The sequence below is a fragment of the Pollicipes pollicipes genome, unplaced genomic scaffold (genome assembly GCF_011947565.3).
Source record: "Pollicipes pollicipes isolate AB1234 unplaced genomic scaffold, Ppol_2.1 Scaffold_58;HRSCAF=63_pilon_pilon_pilon, whole genome shotgun sequence".
Classification (NCBI taxonomy): domain Eukaryota; kingdom Metazoa; phylum Arthropoda; class Thecostraca; order Pollicipedomorpha; family Pollicipedidae; genus Pollicipes; species Pollicipes pollicipes.
The window spans coordinates 17720-25828 of record NW_023596776.1 but is presented as its reverse complement, the minus strand read 5'-3'; the positions used below and the strand labels follow the sequence as shown (position 1 = coordinate 25828).

The 8109-nt window shown below is 49.0% G+C and overlaps 1 pseudogene; it reads right to left on the bottom strand.

Annotated features, from left to right (window-relative positions):
• Positions 1-2319: 2319 nt before the first annotated feature.
• On the bottom strand, positions 2320-7204 carry LOC119104125 (procathepsin L-like; annotated as a pseudogene).
• Positions 7205-8109: the final 905 nt, after the last annotated feature.

Genomic DNA, 8109 nt, shown 5'->3' with positions numbered 1-8109 from the left:
GGTCAGGTGACAACCATCTGTGAGATTGCCCCTATTTTGCTGTTCCAATAAGCGTCAGGGGTGGTTACGCTTGGTGTTATGTTTTGAAAACAACATGTTGCCCTGAGGATTTTTAGTCATTTTAGGTCGTCTGGACTATGACCTTTAAAAAGTGCACGGATATGTCTGTTGCGGTCTGTGCCACTAATACCGAAATGAGCACCAGAGACTACCTGTGAAGCCAAGCTCTGGAGTAAAAAGCGAGTTAGTTTGAACTCGGTCTAGCCTTTATTCCTGACCCTCGGTAAATGGAATTGATACTATTTCTACTTTAAATTGGTTTATTGTCTAAAAAACTATCTCAGATATGTATGGCTTCGTCTAACACTCCGTTCTTGCATCACATTGAACGCTTCCCTGGAAATGTCCTTTACTGACAGCCAGCCTGCCTTTGGCCCTCCATAGGTCAGCGCCCTGCAATGTAAATCTAGACTTTGTATACAAAATCCCCATTAAACTATCTACGGCTATGCAAGGTTTGACGAGCGCCGTCTGGAAATAATTCTGGGAAAAACCTTCGGGGTTGTCAATTTGAACTCCGCCCACCCGAACGCGTGTTAAGAATTCATCTTATTTCTCGTTAACGCCAATTTCACGCATAATTTAAGTTTATTCAAGCTTTCCCGAATGCCTTGGCAGGTGCTGTTCTGTTGAGAATCCCTTTCCCCTCTTTCCAATATATACGAATTGTGAGCCAGGGGTACGTCTGGCGGACACTGGGGGACACACAGAAGCTGTGCCGGAATTTTTTATGGGATGTACAAGGACATTGTAAACGTAGATCTTAGATCAAACGGGGTCATGAATTTGCATTCGCATCAACTTATTTTGGCCTCAAATGATCACTTTTGTTCATAATTAAGAAGTGAAAAATCATCTCACGTTCTGGCCTTGCGCGCTCGAAAGTCATAACAAAAACCCCGGCGCCCGGCTTTTAATCTCCGAGGGCTGCGGCCCGCATGTCCTGCGTCTCACACTAGGCGGTGGGCAGCGAGCAGATGAAAACGACAACGTTTCCGAAGAAAGTACCTTTAAACGCTTTAGGGTGCCAATCGGAACATTTAGGAAGTATTGTCGGAGTATGCTTCACCTATACAATTTTAGGATTTATGACACAAACGGATTAGCACGTACGACACCGCGAGCCGGTGCGAGAATTTGGTGGTAGAACTAGGCAAGTAAGGTTACAATCATCTTTTTAAGGTTACCATCACCTTTTCAGTTCGGACCAGCATGTCATCATGGAAAATAACTCAACTTACACGGCGCTTTTATCGATTTCCGATCAGGTGCTACAAAGCATGGACCGACCAGAAGTAACACTTCTGACTTTGGACGACTTGAGTCACTGTTTGGACGTAGTGGGCCAATCATTGTTGATAACGAAGCTGTGGCAGCTCCAAACATATACAGACTGGGTCCAGAGCTACTTGTAGGGACACACGAAGCGTGCTATGGTGGATCAGACGATATCAGAACCAAAAAGGATCACCATTGGCACATTTCAAAGGTCATGTCTTGGGTCGTTGCTGTAAAAACGTCTCCAGCAAGGACATCGCGCGCTTCATCCCATCACGCATAAGCGGTTCCCGTATCACTATAGTCCGGTACGCTGGCGACACCCAGCTGGACAATGAAGGCCCTCGGGTCAAATGAGCATACATGCGGTAGTCATTTGAGTCATTGTTTAGAAGCAGTGTGCATGTAGCTTTTACAGCATGGGATGATGGCAAATGGCACTAAAACTGATGTCATTGTTTGGCGACTGTCGATAGCTTACCCAAACCTGAGAATATCCGTCCATAGTGCTCATTGACTAGGTGTTACAGTGTTCAGAAACTGTGCGAAACCTAGGAATCGTGATGAACCCATATCTGTCATACAGCTGTCACATTGATCAGGCGACAAAATGAATTGACATTTTAGTAGGCATTCTAAGTCTCAACCTTCTTCACTGCAGAAAGTTTTCAACTTCGCTACCAGGGCCACCTCAGGTCGACAAAAATGTGATCGCATATCGAGCCGGACGGGACGATATCCGCCAGCATCAGCCGCCGCACCCGCGGCGGTGGCGGCGGGCCGCCGCAGCGTCACCGCACCGTCTCTCTCCACACCGAAGGATATCCGCCTGCAGCAGCTGCCGCACCCGCGGCGGTGGCGGCGGGCCGCCGCGGCGTCACCGCACCGTCTCTCTCACACACCGAAGGATATCCGCCTGCAGCAGCTGCCGCACCCGCGGCGGTGGCGGCGGGCCGCCGCGGCGTCACCGCACCGTCTCTCTCACACACCGAAGCGCTTAAAGATGAGCTCCTTGTCCTTCGGCATGAAACCCTCGACGTCATCGCCAGCCTCGCTCGTCACGCCACCCAGCTTCTGCACGAAGCCAGGGCCGGCGGCAGCAGCGGAGGCGGGAGGGCCCGCCTGGCCTGCGGGCGTAGTGGTTCCGGCGGAGCCCGCGTCGGGCGCCGCGTCTCCTGCCGCGCCCTCGCCCGGCGCGCCTGCGCTCAGTCCGCCTGCGGGCCCCTGAGCGCGGCCGCGCCTAGCCGGACACGGCCGCCAGGCACTCTAGTTAATTCATAGAAACCGCGTTCCACTGTACCTATCACGTGATTGTGGCTTGAACGTCGGATTGGTTATGCCATCTGTGAACAAAAGAGGGGCATGTGGCATTATCGTGTCATCTAGCGACAGGAGTTGGGAAAGATATGTTATAGTAGTGGCACCTAGCGGCAGCAACCAAAACTATTGAACGTCTTGATCGCTGGATGCTGTGAACATTAGATGTTGCGGCTTTGGACGTTTCGCGCTGAGCTGCCGTGAACGCCCGCAATGGGTACGGTATTGGAAGCATTTTAGATGTTATGAACGCTTGGTGTCGCAATATTGGATGCTATGAACTGATGCTATTCTGGATGCTGCGATCCTGGACGGTTTGATGGCTACCCGCTGCATTTCACACCACGGGCACTGAATAAGGTCTCACAACTGTTATGTTATCGTCCAGGCCAAATCACAATAAGATCATACACCTAGGCGCTCCCTCCGATCGCGGTAATATCTGATAGTACTTTTTTAAGATTTCTGTACTGATTGACCTCCAGCGTACTCGGCCACGGCGCTCAAGGCTTATCTGGCTCAAAACGAGGGCAAATTTCACGCGGTCACGTCTTTTCTGTCGGGAACACGTGACGCTATTTTTTCCGGCATTGTGATGTTAGTTGTCGCCGGTGAAGTGAAGAAACTTGCCACCGAAGGAATAGCCCACGGCTAACGGGCTACGGAATCATGATTTTCCGTGAAGGACTAGGTTGTCACGGATGCACAATGGATTGCATCACGTATTAGCCATTTCCGTTCCGATGAATAGTGCAATTTATCCCTAGGAGAGCTTTGCTCGCAATCGTGCAGTGCATGCAGCAATCGATACCATCAATGATAAAAATAACTTTCGAGTTGACTTTGTTGCAAGCCTCCAATGCCGTTTTCATTGCTGTCAATATTAATAGCTTGATCATATATCTATAGAGATAGCATTTTGAAAAACCCAAAAGACTAGACCACTGCCTTTAAATGCCCCCTTCTTAATTGATGCTAGCCTGCCTTAACGTGATGGTCAGTGATTCGGGGCTCAGAAGAAAAGATACCATCCCGCGCTAAGGGTGTCACTGCATACGTATAATAACGCGGGTTAACGGCTCTTAGTTGTCAATGCAGCAGACTTGGCCAATTCAGTTTTACGTTTTTATTTCTTTCAGAGAATGCTCCCCTCCAATGCTTGCGGACCTGCAGCGCTTACGGTTTGCAAAGTTACGACACCAGTTAAAATGTTTTAAACATTTTTGGCGTCACTGGTGGTCACCTCAGTACGCATGGGCAACTTTGCATTCGAAATAATCGCGCAGCCACCAAAAAAACACCACAGTGATATTAGGTGTATATTTTGAGCAATGTTTTAGTACAAACCAAACCTTCAGCGTAGGCCACAAGTGCCCACGAGTAAGTGGTAAAACGAGGTTTCTACCATTACATTTGTATCAGCAAGTACGCACCTTGAGCTTTCATCAACGCTTAGACTCGCGGGGGTAGGAGGCCTCGGTGGCGATACCGCACTGGTTGCTTACCGTTGCGGGTCATCATGATATAGCCTCCCCTGTCCCCAGCCAGCGCCCCAAGAGTTCTTGACGAGCCAGTAGCCGCTGCCGTAGCCGACGACCAGCACGCCGTGGTCCAGTTGGGAGCTCGAGCAGCTTGTCTCGCTATAGATGCCGCTCGAGTAGAGCTGGAACGACTGGTGGGAGGCGTCGATCGCCACCGAGATGGGGCCCACGTTGCCGGCGGCATCCAACAAGGAGCTCTCGCTGCCAGACGGGATGTCCACCCAGGAGGAGAGCAGAGCCACATTGGTGCCGTAGTCTTGGCACGTGCCGTCTTTGGCGGTGTAGGGGTAAGAATCCTCCGACTCGATTCCGCCGTGCGCCTGGATGTACCTGCGAACGATGGCATACATACGAACAGCCAGTCCCACGTAAGGACGTTCTTACCCGCAACTACGATGCACGACTTCGACGTAAGTGCAGTGACCAAATTGAAATGAGTGAAGTTCGGTTGGAATGGTAATGGGTATTACAAGTTGATCGGTATTTCCGCGACACTCTTTTTACTGAACCAATACTAACTATTGCATCATAATAAACAGAACGTCGATGGGTTTGATACCATTAGCCATGTTATTTCGACGCCCTCATTATCCTCGCCTGGATCCATGCAAGAGCAATGCCGTCATCAACCACATTTAAGCTATTTTTCAGAAGCGCGGGGCAGTTTAAGAGGCCAGTCCAATAACAAGGTATGCCTCATATACAGTGAGGTCCATGGAGATTGGGCTTTCGGCAGTCATCCCGATTCTATATGTAAAGTTTATATATTATATGTGTATATATATATATGTATATATTTATATATATATATATATGCGTATAATAGTTCGCATTAATTTTTTATGAATCAAACAAGATGTGCAGCAATTTTGACAACACAGTTCGATAATATGTTGTACTGACTGCGGTTAAGCTTCGGTTGTCGTTCATACTAATTGCAAAATGCATCACCAGGTAGCTCATGAAATGTGCCTGAACTGGTACGCTTAACCATAGTAGTATTTCAATGTTATTTTCAACATTTCAGAATAATTTGATATATAGCAAACAAGTTATATAAACACGTGCTCCTTGGGTTTCGGGAGGCTGTGATGCCAGTTTAACGAATCAAACTACACATGATACATAGATATCCTCCTCAACATAGCCGTTTACCAAATCATGACGCGTAGAAAATTGTCTTCCTTTGGCACGTTACGATTGTTTGTACCTACCAAAATACGGAGTTCGCATTTCAGTTCAACCATCATTGCAGCTCCGGCCATTCTTCTCAGTTATCAACCAAATGACAGCTTTTTATAGCTTTCAAAGGGCTTAGCGTAAAAAGTTACCCGATCTCTGATGATCAAATCCTTTTACCCCCCACACATATTGTTGACCAAAGATATGTGATTACCTTTGGAATAAAATCAGCTGAACGATGACGATGCAACTTCGAAGCTAACCTGTAGCGATATTGTACTCTGGCGAGGTGATGGACGCTCAGTTTTACGTACCGGAAGGCCAAATCCATGAGTCCTCCGTTGCATCCCTGATTTCCGTAAGTGTGGGAGCAGTCAACCAACTGCTGCTCGCTTTGAGGGAGCATGAATTTGCCGGCTCTCGCCCAGGCGCCCTCCAAGCCGCCGGTAGCCGAGAACGCCCAGCACGAGCCGCACTGGCCCTGGTCCTTGACCCCGGTCACCACGCCGTACTGGCGCCAGTCCATGCTGCTGGGAGCCTGCTTGCCGGTCGGCTGGTGGGTCTCGTGGGGCTGGCTGCTGCCCCTGATGAGGCCCTTGTATGTGCGGCTCCACTCCTCGGTGGTCAGGTCAGCAAACTTGTTGAGGGCCACCGTGAAGGTGTGCTTTCCCTCGGCGTGCTCCTTCATGTGCTTGTTGACGTACGCCTTGTTGTCGGCATAAACCTGCGAAAGGAAGCAAGTTTGTTTGCGTGATCGTACAACTTTCAACGCACAAGCGCGTAGCTTGTTACGACAAGGACACAGTCGAAGTGACTCAGAGTCGAACAGACCCAATCGGCTACACGATTATAAACAACACTCGTACACTCTGCGCAGGAGGTTACGGTATGATACCATATTTTTCACTTGACAGCTTGGCGCGTCAACTCGGCAATGGCAACGCGTTCATAGTACTGTTAAATGGCACGTGCCATGGGTTTACTGATTTCTAGAGAATGACGAACAACTCATTGGAAGAATGATGCACCGCGACGATGTTTGTAAAAGAGCAGCCCGAACATCGATTGCCGCTTCTATGCAGCTCCTCCTCCTCTTGTGCACGAAGTACATGCACGGCAATTCTTCAACTTCTGTGCGATGCCTCAGTGGAATACCAAACACGTTGCCCACGAGAAGCCTTGCATTACGGCGCGTTAAGGCATGCCCATTTGCAGTTGATGCACCTTAAAAACTCCACACTACGGTCAAATGCAGGAGCGGTTGAGGCAGTATCGGGCGCAGTTAGACCCCGAGTGACATGCATCTAGAGGATAATGACTACTTTGAAATGTAACACTGTGTTTTGAAAGTGTGCCTAATTGCACATCCCTCATTTTCCCCCTAATCCTATGAGACGGCTTGAAGGAAACCCTAGAAGTGGGCGCATACGAAATAAGTGTTGGTGTTGCTGTACACGTGTCCGCATCTATTTTGCCTATTTTGTAGCGCCTTTAGTAACATTGCTGCAACTTTACTACACCATTGGGCTTGCCCTTGCGCATCTGCAAACAGTGATAGTTATGAAGCAGTGTTCATGAGAATGGGAGCATTGCATGGAGGAACTGGGCACTATGGTGGCCTTAAAGCGACGACTTACTAATGCGTAGTTCATCGTTTAGCATGCGGTTGGAAAATGAACGCGTTACCTTCATCCTGTAGAACTCCTCGATAGGGTTGGCGTAGGCCTTGCCGTGTTCCTGCTTGAAGGCGTTCCATTCGGACTTCTCCACAAAGGAGGACGCCGCCCCAACGAGCAGCACGAGCACAGCGGCGCGCATGGTGATGTATAGCCTGCAGGACAAAACCGTTTTATCACTTTGGCTTCACATTCGCACTAGTAAAATACTGCCCTCTTTGAGCCACATTTTGAACCATAATACCGCGAACTTGAACGATGTTACGAGCGTCATGCCAAAAGGTACTTACCTAGCGCTGGACCCTCGCTAAAAACAACGCATCGCAGACTTATGGCCGTGTGAAACGAAAACCCTGCGCGATAATAAATGTAACTCGTGAGTCAGGGGGATGCGGCCGCTCGCTACACCTTAGCGTCAGAAACAATTACTTGGCAAGCCCACTACATGTCGAAGCTAACAGTGAGATTACAGCCGGTGCCAACCTCGGCAGCATGCTGTCGACCCGCGAGCGCCGGGGCTAAAGACAATTTCCTTGCAGAATTTGACAATTGCAAACTCCGTCGTAAAGGTTCATGAAATTTTCTATGCATGACATGTGCTTATTTTGACCCATTTATAGACAAAGTGAATCATTGTCCGGTCACGTCACCAAGCTACGTCATCGGTGAAGGTTTGCATGTCAATTTGGCCCCACGTGGAGCTATTTGCAGCTTCCTTTCTTATTTTCCACCGCTGCGATGCAGTTCATCGACTGGTTTCCTTGCCTGTACACTAGCGGTTAGTCACACCACGAGTTCATATAGGTCATTATCGGAGGTCTTGCGAGATCATCTTGTGGGCGTCGGACAAAAATTACTTACTATTTTGCGTACAGGCCTTCACCGGTGAGGCTCCACTCAGTCCACCCGCTTCCCGGGAGACTGTGCCCATACCCACCTGCTAACGTTTCCTTCGATATCTCTACACGCCGGTGAACGCTGCATATCCATTTTTGAAGCCATTCAGTATTATAATGTGGAAAGAGGCTCAAGGAGGTTTAGACTAAAACCTTGTC